General features: G+C 37.0%; 1 pseudogene; it reads left to right on the top strand.

Annotated features, from left to right (window-relative positions):
• The first annotated feature begins 11415 nt into the window (after positions 1–11415).
• LOC113934149 lies at positions 11416–12159 on the top strand (annotated as a pseudogene).
• Positions 12160–15806: the final 3647 nt, after the last annotated feature.

Below are 15806 nucleotides of genomic sequence, written 5' to 3' on the forward strand. Positions count from 1 at the left end.
ATATAAGTATATATATATAGTGGTATATATATATATACCACTTCTTCTTTATCCATTCATCAGTCAATGGACGTTTGGGCTCTTTCCATAGTTTGGCTATTGTTGATAATGCTGCTGTAAACATCAGAGTGCATGTACCCCTTCAAATCTGTATTTTTGTATCCTTTGGGTAAATACCTAGTAGTACATTTGCTGGGTTGTAGGGTAGTTCTATTTTTAACTTTCTGAGGAAACTATACTATTTTCCACAGGGGTTGCTCCAGTTTGTATTCCCACCCCTAACAGAGCAAGAGGGTTCCCCTTTCTCCCCATCTTCACCAATACCCATTGTTTCTTGTGTTGTTAATTTTAGCCATTTTGACAGGTATGAGGTGGTATCTCTTCATGGTTTTGATTTGTATTTCACTGATGATGAGTGATGTTGAACATCTTTTCATGTGTCTGTTAGCCATCTAGATATCTTTTTTGGAAAAGTGTCTATTCATGTCTTTTGCCCATTTCTTGACTGGATTATTTGTTTTTTGAGTGTTGAGATTGATAAATTCTTTATAGATTTTGGGATACTAACCCTTTATCAGATATGTCATTTACAAATATCTTCTCCCATTCTGTAGGCTGCCTTCGAGTTTTGTTGATTATTTCCTTCACTGTGCAGCAGCTTTTTAACTTGATGAAGTTCCAGCAGTTCATTTTTGTTTCCCTTGCCTCTGGTGACATGTCTAGTAAGAAGTTGCTCTGGCTGAAGTCAAAGAGGTTGCTGCCTGTGTTCTCCTCTAGGATTTTGATGGCTTCCTGTCTCATTTAACAGAAAATCAGTTTTTAGTTGTTGTTCATTTGTTTATTTTGATTGTGCTTTTGTGAATGGGGAAAAAGTGATGGAAATAAATAACTATAAAAAATTTAATAAGCAAGATTATAAATATAAATTGGTCTCTTGATGTGATTTTTGTTGCATATATGCCTTAGCTAAGGGATTTTCTGACATAACTAACTTAATTTAAATGAGGTTTTTATGAAAAATAAAGTTAATTTGTAGAATTGTAAAACATGAATTGTGACTGGAGTTCCTTTACTTCTCTGTGGCAGAAATATATATTTACTATGGAAAATAAAAAGGAAATTACAACCATTGGTGGATTCAATCAAACTGAATGAAAACTATAAAAAAATGGTAAAGCTACTAATCTGAAATTTCCATTCATTTACTTATTCAGTCCAGAAGTATTTATTGAGTGCCCACTCTCCCAAGTAACTGTCCTAAACAGAAATATCTGGTGTTAGTGAATAAAATAGAACAAAATCCCTGCCTGACTAGGGACTTATATTTTCTGCTTCTACATTTTATTAGAAAAATCTCTGTGATATCACAAAGGGTAACTGAGAATTACTTATTGCTGCTTATCTGAATATAATGTCAAAGCAGAAATGCACCTGAAATATGATGCAAACTGCAAATTACAGTACCTGTGTTTCACCTTCACCTTCTTTTTGTTGTGATTCATGGAGACACCAGCAACACTTGGAAGTATACTGGACTTATGGAAATTGTTCTGTGTCTTGAGAATGCAGAGTGTATGCTGCACCATTGATGTAATTTATGAAACCATCTCATCTGAACTGCCTGTATGAGAAATTTTGATATCTCATTTGGCTATATATCTGATATTCAGAAAGTCTCAAAAGTATATTTTAAGTGATGAATTTGACAGTATTAAACTAAGATAAACTGTAATAAGGGTCTTTGAGAAATTAGAGTTAAGTTATCAGTTTAATAAGAAATTTAATTTTCTGAAAGGCAACCTCATAATGAGTCTGATCTAAGCCCTTGGCTCTCTCTAAAAACAATGATTCAAATTCAGTCTCTTTTGTCTAATGTTGTTTTGCCTGTGACTGGTTCTTTTACATCTGAAAATCCCTTATTTGTGTCATTGAATCTCAGAAAAAGAACATTATGACTCACTAATGGAGCAGGGCCCTCAAAGGAGTGGACAGTCTTGATTGGGAAGGGCAGCAGTGAAACATGGTCCAGAATATTCCTGTGCCGATAGTAGGGTATTCTAATATTGGTATTGAAAAAAAAAAAAAAAAAAGAAAGAAAGAAAAGGAAAAGGAAAATCCACAGTAAAAGTGCCTCTGAAACAAAGAATGAATAATGACTGTGCATTTTGGCTAAAATGAAAAGGCAGGATTTTTGACAAGCCCTTTTTATCCTCATTTTTTCTTCCTTTTCCTTTTCTCTTTTACTTTCTCCTCTACTTCCTCCTGTTCATTCTTCATCTTTGTCGTCTTCTTTCTTCTTTGAATTAAAGGAAGAAGAAAATTTTCTATAACTTATTCTTTGGGTCACTTTGAAATGCTCCTAAATGGGAAACTTGGCTCTCATTTTTCTTTACAAATAGCTTATGCTGTTGTGTCTAGGCTCTACATCCTATGGCCAGTGAGAGCCAAGTAAGGATATCTACATTACGATCAGGGCCATGAAGTACAAGAATATCAGACTCTTCTCACACTTTAGTCATATGTGGAGATCTACAGACAATGGCGGTCTGGTCAAGCGAGCCTGATGGGGCTAGAGGTGCGGATTCTGATTTAAAGTGTTTGTTGATTTATGGTTTAAAGTACTCTCACTGTGGCTTATGTCAAGTATCAACATGATATAACTGAATTCAGAGTGAGGAAAAGAGCCACTTTGCATTCATGTTTTATGAAGGAATTTTTTTCTAAAGCCCCAAGTGAACTACTTGGTGATTGATATAGGACAATTTAAGTTTAAATGTAAAGAACATGTGTCACTATAGGGAAAGCAAAAGGAAATTCTAATATGAAAACTACTTAGGGAATTTTTTTGCAAGAGTTTTAACTGAAATTGGGGGAGCTATAATCTCCCTACTGAAAGATCAGAGGAACTAGACTCAAATTTCCTGGAATCAAAAAAAAAAAATTTTCCTGGGAATTTTATTTCTGGTCTCCAAGATTAGACACTAATAGAGCCTTCTATTATCTAGAGTATTCATATGTGGTATCAGCAATTAACCGCTATGTCATTTATCTCAGAATATTTTGCCTTTCTCTTTCTTCAAGTGTAGAACTTATCTAGCTTTGGATGCCATCTGATTTATTGAGAAATAAATAGGGAAGACTCCAGGTGATACATCAATACCCAGATATTCAGAGTCCGGATCCATCTGGAAATACTTCAATGCTTATGTTAATAAAAGTTTCCTAAGATTCTCCAAGGTCAATGGCTATTTTCTCTACATTATACAGGACTTAATGGGGCTGCAGCTTCTAAAGTAGGACAGAGGGGTGGGAAAAATCCTCATATTAGTACTTTCACAAAAATTTGGTCAAATTCATCTGTTATCACAAGTTAAATTTCCTGTTTAAGAAGTTGTATTGATTTATTCATAAAGCTTATGAATAAATATATTCATATAAAACAAACCTTGTTTTATATGAATCTCCATCCATGAGAGATATGTCTTCATGAGGACTGAGGTTAAGTTTTTTCACTTGAATTTATGCTGCCCCTTATCACCATTTCACCTAGGTGTAACTAATTATATAATAGGGCAATAGAAAATAGAATGAAGATCCTCCTGACTATCCAAATATGTCATGATACCAAATGCCTATTTTAAGTAATTTGAAGCAGATTCATGATCTGAACAAACAGATCAGTTCTATGATGATTTTAGTGTCAGGAATCATTCAGTTCATTGATGTTTCTAAAATCTACTTAGTGACCTGAGATATATGTATGTTAAAATATCACAAAAAAATATAAGAATAAAAATTATATGTAGTCTATGATTCCAGTCCTATGCATAAACTATAGAAAATATGCTGTAATGTTAATGTATAGTAGTACTATGGATAATTCGTATTTTTTATTTTTTAAGTTGTGTATAATAGTATATTACATAAAATTTTAAAAATTAAAAACTCACTTGGTTCATAATAAAAAGTCATCCAAAGCAAATCACAATCTTTTAAAATTTTGGCTTTATCTCTGTTTGAGAATATATGAATTTCTTTTTATCCTCATCAACTTTTAAGTCCTAGATCAAGAATTTCAAGCCTGCCTTTAAATTTCTCATAAAGAAGATTTACAGAGTTTTAGAAGTGAACAGATATTACTCCCCATGATTTCTATTCATCCCCCAAATCGAAACCTTCCAAACCCTTTGTGTTCCTGAGTCAGAGTTTCTGAAGACTTAATTTTCAGGAAAAGTAGGGCAAAAGTTGATGATCAAAGGACATTTTTAGAAACCAAATGAGGTCAGAGATCACTGAGCATATCCATACCATCTGGGAGGCCAGAGCCAATAAAAACTGTTAAATCTTGAAAACACAATTTATTAGGGGCTTTGAAAGTCCTCTGAGGGTCGCTTATAGCTTTATGCATTTCAGCTTTGATTTTGTTCCAGGTTAAATGAAGTTATTGTGTTTTTAATTATAAAATATGTGCACATATTTTATAGGACACAAACTATGGGAAAAGAGAAAGTTGAATAAAATCAACAATCTACCCCATGAACGCAAAAATGACTTAACATTTTGTTGGATTTCCTTTCAGTATTTTTCCATGAGTATTTTTTCTCACAGATAAAATCAAAGTATCACATTATGTATAACTTAAGTTTCTACTATGCTTCTTAACAACTTAACAGAAGAGTTTCTCCACATTAGTTATAGAAGTACTAAGTAAGTTTAGATTGTTGGGCCAGAAATGGAAAATTACACAATGGAGTGGAAACCCCACCCCAACTGGGAGTTGAGAGCCATAGGTTTCAGTCCCCACAGTGTCTGTTTGGGGGTACAAGTGTGGGTGCCACTCTCTTTGGATGTCAAGGCGGATGGAATGGGTGGACAAGGATGAGAAGAGGGGTCGTAAAATACAGATCTGACTCTAGCCCCAGGTATTCTGATTCAGCGCCCTGAAGTAGACCCAAGGATCTGTACTTTTAATGAGGACCCTGGGTGGTCATGGTGTAAGAGATTCTGGGAGCACTCACTGAAAAGCCATGCAGATCAGTCTTAGTTTTCAGAAATTGTTATGGAGGAGTTGGAAAAGTCCACAGACACTAGAGGAGGTGCAGAAGAGATACCGAAGTTGTCAACAACTGCTTCTCTTCAATTCAAAAAACCCAGAATAAGTGGCACCGCAGGCATAGCATAGCTGGCAAAAGGGCAAGAGCCACACCCTTCAAGGCCCTCAGTCTTTCCCCACCTCCCCCCAATTTGTGTCAAGCGTTCTTTCATAGCCCCCTTGCTTGTCCTGTCTCTTCCCTTCCTGGCCGCTTCCCCTTGCCTTTCAAGTCGCAAGTTTAGTTAATAGCAGAGTTCATACTGGAAGCTAGGTCCCTCGACCCCTTTCCTAAGGTCTTCCTATGGGACCATCCTTCAAATCCAGATTTTTTGGGTTCCCAAACAGTAGCTCTTTCAAGCCCTTTCCCAGTTCTCCAGTCTTTTCTGTGTTGTGGTTGTTTTTTTTTTTTTTAAGATTTTATTGATTTGACAGAGAGAGAGAGAGAAAGCGCATGGCAGGCAGAGGGAGAAGCAGGCTCCCCGCTGGGCAAGGAGCCCGATGTGGGACTCAATCCCAGGGCCCTGGGATCATGACCTGAGCTGAAGGCAGACGCTTAACCGACTGAGCCACCCAGGCATCCCCTTTTCTGTGTTTCTACAGTAACTTCCCCCACCCCTGTGTGCTTGCTTCTTTCATCATGTTTATAATATAGTTAACTCCCTTACCATCCTTCTGTACTGCCCTGATTTATCCTGTGCTTAGCACAGTTGCTGGAAGAGAACATACACACAATAATATTTTATGAATTAACAAATAAATATACAATCTCTTCTTAAGGCATTTATGGTTAAAAGGGCCTAATGTATTGCAGTACATCTATGTAGTATGGGTCTTCCCTCCTTGGTTAAGCTGTTTTTTTTTCAGATGCCAATATTTTGAAGTTTCATCTCTTGTTTAGGGAGCATTCATAGTAATTGATCTTTTCTGAAAGAGCAGGAGTAAATCATTTCATGCTATTACACATACAGCTTGAGGTGGGATTTCTTTTTAAATTTATTTCAATACGTTGGCCTGATTTCCATCAGAGTCTTCATTTTAAGTTGTTATCTTACCCTCTGATCAGAATAACTACTCTGTAAAGGAAAAGAATAAAATGTTCAAAGAAGATAGTTATATCACTGACATTGTGTTAAAATGCAAATGCAATGCAAACTGGAAGAAGACAAACTGCCAAATAATCTGGATCATTTCTGAGTTCAGGAGAAAGATTCAAATTACTCATTTTCTGTATAGTAAACCTCTGTATGCATATTCTTTGCGAGAAAAACAGAAGTGAACTGGAGGATATTCATTCTTCATGCTTGGGTACACAGGAAGAACACCCACTGACATTTTCTAACAGAAATGCTTTCATTTAAAAACATATGTACCATGCATAATTATTTCAGAACAATTTTGTGTTTCAAGGAAACCCCAACCCCACCTTCTTAGCCCCAAGCTGCCTCCATATACCCTTCATACCTCTCAATAGACCTCAAATATTTACCCTGTTTTTTTTCCCCCTTGATAAGTTTTGCCTTCGGGATTCCTTTCCCCTTAGACTAACTGAAAAGTTGTATAGAATCGCTCTACCCCCCCACCACTCCAGCAACCCTCAGTTTGTTTCCTGAGATTAAGAATTCCTCATATCAGTGAGGTCATATGATACATGTCTTTCTCTGATTGACTTACTTCACTCAGCATAACACCCTCCAGTTCCATCCACGTCATTGCAAATGGCAAGATCTCATTCCTTTTGATGGCTGCATAATTTTCCATTGTGTATATAGACTGTTGAATCACAGATCTGTACCTCTGAAACAAATAATGCAATATATGTTAAGAAAAAAAAAAAAGAAGATAGCAGGAGGGGAAGAATGAAGGGGGGGGAAATCGGAGGGGGAGACGAACCATGAGAGTCGATGGACTCTGAAGAACAAACTGAGGGTTCTAGAGGGGAGGGGGGGTGGGGGGATGGGTTAGCCTGGTGATGGGTATTAAAGAGGGCACGTTCTGCATGGAGCACTGGGTGTTATGCACAAACAATGAATCATGGAACACTACATCAAAAACTAATGATGTAATGTATGGTGATTAACATAACAATAAAAAAATTTAAAGAAAAAAAAAAAGAATCGCTCTAGCTCCTTACTTTTTTGTATGAGTCAGATATAAGGTTTCATAATTTAAGAATTTCCTTCCTAACCCTCATCTCACTATGTTCCCTGGCCCCCGATTACCTCTGATTTTTATCTTTTACATTTGTCCTTTGCCTTACTTCGCTCCAGCTTCTTTGATTTCCTGGCTGCTCCTTAGCCACTAAGCACACTCCCAACTCAGGGCCACTGGCCTTACCTTTGTCTCTGCCTACGTGCGGTCCTCCTTTCCCTTGGAAGTCAGGATAGCCCACTCCCTCGCTTCCTGGGGGCCTTTGTTCAAATGTCAGCTAATCAAAGAGGCTATGTCCTCTATTTCTTCACTCTGTTCTTTTTTTTTCATAGCATGCATCACCCACTGACACATTATATATTTGATTGCTTTATGTCTATTACTGTGAATCTGAGAACATAGTAACATGAAAGAATGACCTTTTTCTGTTTTCTTCACTGCTTCTACCTTAGGACCTAAAATAATGCCTGGCACATACTAGGTGCTCAAAAATAATTGTTAAATAAAGGAATGATTACAATGGGAAAATAGTGAGGCAGTTTCTGTAAAGGGTAAATGACAAAAGTTCTGAGGTTTTTAAATAGCATTTAAAATATAATTCCTGACCTTTATTCTCTAACTCCTTTGGAGACAGCTATTAGAACCACTGGCATTTATAGACTCAGCTTTCATTTCTGAGAGGAATCTCACCATTACTATCTCCTCTTCACACCTTTGACTTTAAAACAGAGTTCCATTCTCTGCAGGAATGCTGATTTGTGTCAAAAATGGTGTATAAAAATGGCATCATGAGCACATTGTTTTATAGCCTCATGTTGCATAAGACTAATACAAGAGTACACTTCGCTGTAGCTTTGAATGATGAAGTAGTTTCCTTGGTAAATCCACAATGATTAGACATTTAAGTTGTGTCCAGTTTTTCAGTTTTCTAAACTATACTGAGTTGTCTATTCATGTAGAGAAATCTGTAAATGTATCCACAGATATTACTGTTGGATAACTTCCTAGATGGGGAATTATGTCAAAAAGCCTGACTTTATTTTTAAAGCTTTTGAAGAACACTCCCAAATTCCCTTCCAGAAAGGTGGTAGCAATTTCCCATCAGTGAAAGAAAGTGACTATTTGTGGTGTCTGCATTAGTTAGGGTTCGCCAGAGAAACAGAACCAACAGGATATAAAAGGAGATTTATTATAAGGGATTAGCTCCCCAATTACGGAGATTGAAAAGTCCCACAGTCTGCCATCTACCGGCTGGAGACCCTGCAAAGCCAGTGGTATAATTCAGTCTGAATCTAAGGCTTGAGAACCAATGATGTAAATTCCAGGGCAAGAGAAGGGATGAAATATCTCAGCACCAACAATGAGGCAGAAAAAAGGGGCAAATCCTTCCTCTTCTGCCTTCTTGTTCTATGTAGGCCCTCACCAGATTAGATGATGCCCATTGGGGAGGGCAATCTATTTTATTGCATCTACAATTCAAATGCTAATCTCATCCTGAAACACCTTCCCAGTCATACCCAGAAATAATGTTTAATCAAATATCTGGGTATCCCCTGATCCAGTCAAGTTGACATTTAAACTATCATGGGGCGCCTGGCTGGCTCAGTCAGAGGATCATGCAGCTCTTCATCTCGGGGTTGTGAGTTCAAGCCCCATGTTGGGTGTAGAGATTACTTAAATAGTTTTTTATTTATTTTAAACTTAAGTATCACAAATCCATTCCTTGTCAATTTGGCATTCATATCCCTGTCATTAAACTATACTTAATTTCCAAATAAAAACAATAATGAGGTTATAATTTCACTTAACATGATATAACTATCCTGCCTACAACTGAGTACCCACTAACTCTTTCCCCAGGAGAGGACACAAAGTCAGGGGCACCTGGGTGGCTCAGTCGTTAAGCATCTGCCTTTGGCTCAGGTCATGATCCCAGGGTCCTGGGATCGAGCCCCGCATCGAACTCCCTGCTCAGCCAGGAGTCTGCTTTTCCCTCTCCCACTCCCCCTGCTTGTGTTCCCTCTCTCACTGTGTCTCTGTCTCTCAAAAAAATAAATAAAATCTTTAAAAAAAACAAAAGAAGACACAAAGTCCTTGGGTGATGTTTACTCTTCTTGATACCATGTAACTTCAAATACTATAATGTAAAGTTAGCAATACTTAAATACGATGATATAAAGTCAATACATCTATCTTATGTTACATGTTAAGGGAATGATAGGAAAACAAATGTATTTGATACACACACAAAAACTGTGTTTTTCCTAACAGAACAAGGAGGAATACTCATGACTCTTACAGTCCTCTTTTCTGTAACTGGTCACATGGCTATAGCTGATGTGTAGCTACCTTCTTTCACTACCATTCTGTATTCCCTGGTATGACCAGTTCAGCTGGCCATGGTCTTCTTACTGGTGTGGTGAGACTGAACGTTTGTATCAACCATACTCACACCCAAATTTGTGTTGGAACCCAATCCCCAGGGTGATGGTAATTGGAGGTGAGCCTTTAGGAGGTGATTTGGTCATGAGGGTAGACCCCTCATGAATGAGATAGTTCCCATACAAAAGAGACCCCAGAGAGATCCCTTGTCCCTTCTGACCTGTGAAGACACAATAAGAAGGCCATGTAATAATCAAGTCCTCAGGTTAGTGGGCCCTCACATGTCACTGAATCTACCAGCAACCTGATCTTGGACTTCTAGCTCTAGAGTTCTGATAAGTAAGTGTTTGTGGTTGAAGCCGCCCAGTTTATGGAATTTCGTTATAGCAGCCTGAACAGACTAGGATGGTGTCCATGAAAACTATTCTGATTTCTTAAAATCTTTGTTCAGTTTGAGAGGTGAAAACTTGTTTATTTGCATTTGTTTCACTCCTACTGTGGTTGAAATTTTTATGTCTCTTGACCATTTATGTATCTTCTTTGTGATATATTCTTTTTTTTCTTATTGAATTGTAGGAAATGTTATATACATTATGACTATTAAATCTTTGTTATATCTATGCAAAAATTTTCTCCCTTTTTTGACCATTTAGGTACCTTTTTTGCGATAGTCTCATTCCTCTGTTTTTTTTTTTTTATATATTTCTTTATTGGATTTCAGGAAACTTCTACGTGTATTATGACTACTATAAAAATTTTTCTTTTTCTTTTTCATTAAATTGATTCTGGGTATTTTTTCCCCAATCAAATCTGTCACCTTTCTTTATTGTTTCTGAATTTTGTGACATGTTTGCTTAGAAAGTTCTTTCCAAAAAATTTTTTTGTGGTTTTTTAAAGAAATATCAAGTTCTTTCAACAGTCTAGACATTATTTTGGTCCAACGATTAGTCTGACGTTGTTATTTAATCTTTCTCTATACGTGTAGATCTTTCATCTACAGACATCTCTCAAGTGGCACCTTTATTATATTCTAAATTATTTATATTTACATAGGTCTTTTTCCTGACTTTCTAGTCTTTCCATTGTCTCTTTCTCTCTAAGCTCATATTGTATTACACCAATTACTACTACTTTATACAAAGCCTTCTTTTTTTTTAATTGTGCAGAGCCATATCCCACTGTTTCCTCTTTTCAGTATTTTCCTCACTAGTCTCAAACAATTGTTCTTTCAGGTGAACTCTAGGATCATTCTAATAATATGCCAAAAGTCTCATTGGACCAAATCATCCTTCAAAAAAATGTAACATGTCAATAACATTTTGTTATCTGATATACAAAGTAAAAGCAATAGTAATAAAAAGCATAAGCCCTGTCCCACTCATTGCATTGCCAAGTGGATGGACTGGGTGTCCAGAGGGCTCCCTGGTGTGCATGCATTTCTGGCACCACGGCGGCCTGACCCCACCCCCAGGTCTCCCCAAGCAGCATTTCGCTGCAACTCTTTAGATTTAGTTGTTGGTAGAAAAAAAGCCAAAATACTCTTCCAATAAAATGATAACTTGAATAATCTAAAAAAGGTTTATTAAAATAAAATTTGTGGGGCACCTGGGTGGCTTAGTCTTGATTTTGGCTCAGGTCATGATCTCAGGATCATGAGACTGAGGCCTGTGCAGGCTCTGGGCTCAGTGGGGAGTCTGCTTAAGATTCTCTTCCTCTCCTTCCCCCTCTGTTGCTCCCCTCACACATGTGTGCTCTCTCTTTCTCTAAAAATAAATAAATCTTTTTAAAAATAAATGAAAATTTTCTACAGAAGTCAAAGAGGTCACACTGAAAATCGAATCATGGTCATCTTGGACCCTATAATTAAGGTGTTTACATGTACACACAATCCCTATCAGTTGCATGTCTTTGAAACCTGCTGTAACCCTGCCTAACCCTTTGTGGCTTGTATCATGATAGTAGCAATTCTTTCTTGGTCTGTTGACATGCAACTAGGCATGTGCAGCTTGTGGACTTGGCCAGCACCAAGAAGCTGCCTGTGGACATTCTCGCACAGAAGGGCACCCTGAACTGCATTGCTGTCAACCTGTAGGGAGCACAAACTGCAATCTGAAAAAGGGACTCTTAGAAAAATATTTGCTATTTCATCAGGACATTGAATCCAGGAACCATGAGGAGGATCACAAGCAGCAAACATTTATTTCATTTACTTCAGTCAGGATGCTTCCCTCATCTGTGTATCTAGTGACCATGGCACGGTGCACATTTTTGCTGCCAAAGATCCAAAGAAGGAATAAACAGTCTAAATTTGGTGTCAGCAATTTTCTTCCAAGCTACTTCAGTTCTAAATAGAGTTTTCCCAAATTTCAGGTTCCCTCAGGTTCTCCATGCATTTGTGCTTTTGGGACAGACTCAAATGTTGTCATTTCATTTTGCACAGAAGGTAACTCCTATATGCATTCCTATTCAACTTCAAGGAGGAGTGCATCCAGGATACCTATGTGCCATTTCTAGGAATGAGCAATGGCAAGCTGTGATTCTTCACAAGTGTGTGCCCTCAACACCCACGCTGACCACCCCACTGAAGTGCTGAGTGTGCCAAGACTCACCCAATAAGCCCAGGAGCTTTGTGGTATCGCTGACAGGAATAGCTAGTCTTCTCATGGGGCAGGACTAGGTCTTATAAATAAGGAGAGTCAGTTTTATTCGGGGTTAAAACTAAATTTCTCTGTTATGTGTTAGGAACAAAGTAATGCATAGACTTTAAAAAATTAGTCATTTAATTTAGAACCTACAAAAGAAAATATTCAACATCTCTTTCAACAAAATGATATTCGAGAATGTCCTCTGGTAATTTCTGTCAGTGTTGGGCATAATGCCTTATATAATACTTCAGTCTGTCATTTCTACTTCCATTTCTTGCCATCTTTTTCTGTCTTCAACATTTTTAAGATTAGCTACAAACCAGTACTTTGGGAATGAAAGGCACATTACATTTTTTAAAATCATTGAGTAACTACCGTAAGTTATGGGCTCTATCGTAAAGTGCTGTTTGAGGTATATTTAATTTTCCTAAATTCCTGATAGATTTAATTTTGTGTTTTTGACTTCAACATTTAAAATCAGCATAGCATCAAATCCTCAGTTTTGCAAAAATATGACAAAAAGACTAAAGAAGCTAAAGCATGAGCAGAATATAATTATGAACTTTGTGGTCTTGATCTTAACCCAGGTGTCCTTAACAGGTTCCCACAAGCAACATGAACTAGAGTCCAGACTCAATAGCCTAACCAGCTTGCAAAGTAAAAAGAAAGCCCAGATTCTTCCATTGGGGCATTTCTGAGCATCCCAAAATATCTATGATACAAAGAAAATCTCTTCCTCCCTTAATTCAAAAGAGGAAGATGAAGAAGACCAATACTCCGGTAGAAAAGTGGTAATAAGACACAGAGAAACAAATCACAGAAAATAGTTGTGCAATAAGCACCATGAAAACATCCCCACTTCACATTTAATAAGGAAAAGTAATTATTAATTATGTATCATGTTTTGTCTGTCAATATAAACTTCTGGTACAACTGCATATTAGTAACACCTGCCCAAAAAGCAACTGGACAATAACTGGCAAAAGCTTTAAAAATATTACTTACACTTGAACCTAACAATTTTAGTTCCAGGAGTCTACTCTTAGAAAGTCACCAGAGATGTGGAGATGTGAAGACTGATTCATGTACAAGGATGAACATTGCAGAGTTCTTAAAATATAGAAAATTAGAAACAATTAAATGCCTAATTGTAAGTTAATCATTGCATAATTTATGGAATAGCCTTCTGGTACAATATTATACAGCTATTAAAATATTATTTTCAAATAACATTGGATATTATAGGAAAATGCTCATTGCATAATTTAAATGAATAGAAATAGGTGATAAATATATAATTATATACATGTGTGCACGGAAAGGAGTATGAAATATTTACAATAGTTATTTCTGATTCTTGGCTTTATGAATAATTTTTATTTTCTCCTTTATACTTTGTCAGGGTTTTAATGTAAACCTATAATCATTTTTAACAGAAAAGCACTAAATTTTATCTTAATACCTAACAACTTTAGGGAAAAATAATCTGTGAAACACAACACATTTGACTTCCAAAATATATTGCATTCTCATAAAGTTTTTGTTTTATTTCTAATTCTAAACTTGTGCTTTAAAGTTACCTTTGTGAAATAAAATTCTCAGTTTAGGAAGTGACATTTTAGTTCTTGTTATTCATTTGGGAAATTTTATCAGACTAATCCTCAGCTCAAACTAATAGAGATTGATGGGCACATATGTTGAGTAATGGACACTGATTTTTCACAGGAATGGAAACATTTGTAGAGATTGATAGAGCAATTCTTTTCAGACAATATACACTTTGCTTTTCCAGACATTCACACTAAAATAAGAAAAAAAAAAACAGTTTTCTTAGCTTGATCTTTCTACTTTTCTATTTGTTTTGGGTTAAAAAGCAAGCATATCTTCTGAACTTGCATGTCAGTAAAATAATGCTCTGGATGAAGCCAACATAAACAAAATATAAACAGAAAATCCATTAATAAAATGTTCCTCGATTATATGCACAACCCCGAGGAAAGCATTTCACTACATTATACCTTGGATTTTGCATTTAAAAACTAAGATAATATTTGTGTTATCACTGTGGTTTTAAATATTGCATCTCGTAAAAGCTTCACTTCCTCTTTATGTCCAGAAGGCTTTGCAATAGTCCTGCCCTCTTTCACCCATATAACACCGCAAAGATTTTTCTAAACCACCAATTTGATTATGTTTCTCTTCTTAGGAGTCTTCAAAGGCCCTTCCTTCAGGATAGTTATAAAGAGGTAAGCACTGATTTGAAGGATTTTTAACCCACTTCCTCTGCCTAAACGTCTGTCCTTCCTTACTATTCTGCCCCTATTACTCCTCAGTCTGTGTCTTGGCTGTTAAGATTTTGCAAACAGGCTGGGCTATTTCCAAACTATATGTCTTTGTTGGCTGTTCCTTCTGCATCAAATGCATTTCCCCAGCTTCTTTGCCTAGCAAGAAAAACTTCATCCTGTAAGATGCATCACAGATGTAATTGTCTTGGTGAAATTTTGCCTGCTTGCCCCAGGGTAAATTTGTCCTTCCTTCCTCTTCACTCCCATCCCATCCTTAAGTCTGCTTTATACCATTTACTGTGCTATTATATATGTATATGTAGTTGTTCATTTATGGCTGTGCTTTCCAGTAGACTGTGGGCTCTGTGAGGATGGGGATGGTGTGAGTTTCCCATGACTCCAGAAAGTCAAGCCTGATGCTAGAACCAAAGGGTGAGGCAGGCTGTAGTAGGAACCCAAACTTCAATGGATGATTTACCAAGGTGACTATGGGTGCCCCTTTCAGTTCTAAGCATATGGGAGTCCCCTGCCCAGCTTGCCATTCTGCCTGGGAAATGGAGAGGAGAAAGTTGTTCCTGGGGGCTGGGGCAGGGGTGAAGTCCCTGGTAGCAGTGCATCTTTTCCAACTCTAATCAGCAACTTTAATAAATACATTCCTGTCTCACTGTTTCTTGAGATCCCAGGGCTCTGATAAATGAAAAGTAGCTCTCCTTACCATAAAACATTTGAGGAAACTGCTGAGCTAATAATAACTAGTGTTATTAAACATTTACTCTATGCCAGGCATTCTTCGAAGGGCTTTCCATATATTAATGCACTTTATCCTCATGGTAACTCCATGAGATAGGTATCGTTAGTGTAGATGAGAAAAATGCAAACATAGTTCATAGAATTTGTTTGAATATACATTGCAAGTAAGTGGCAGACCCGAGATTCCAACCCAGGCAATAGGATCCAGGTTTTTACAGCCATGATCAAGGGTACCTTGTCTTCAGAACTATTGCTGCCTTCTCTAATTGTTAACCTCTGAACAGTTATGGAGCTCAAGGTCAACACTAACTGAACATAACTGTTTTTTAAAGTTGTCTTCCTTCAAAATCCTGTTTACACACTGCAACCATTTTACCTTACAACCACAAACCTAATCATGTTGCTTTCCACCAAAACAGGCCTCCAATATCGCCCCACTGCTTTGGAGATAACATCCCAACACCTGAGCATAAAATGAAAAGCCTTGCATGAGATGAGCTCACT

This window comes from Zalophus californianus, chromosome 13, assembly GCF_009762305.2.
Source record: "Zalophus californianus isolate mZalCal1 chromosome 13, mZalCal1.pri.v2, whole genome shotgun sequence".
In the NCBI taxonomy this organism is placed as follows: Eukaryota; Metazoa; Chordata; class Mammalia; order Carnivora; family Otariidae; genus Zalophus; species Zalophus californianus.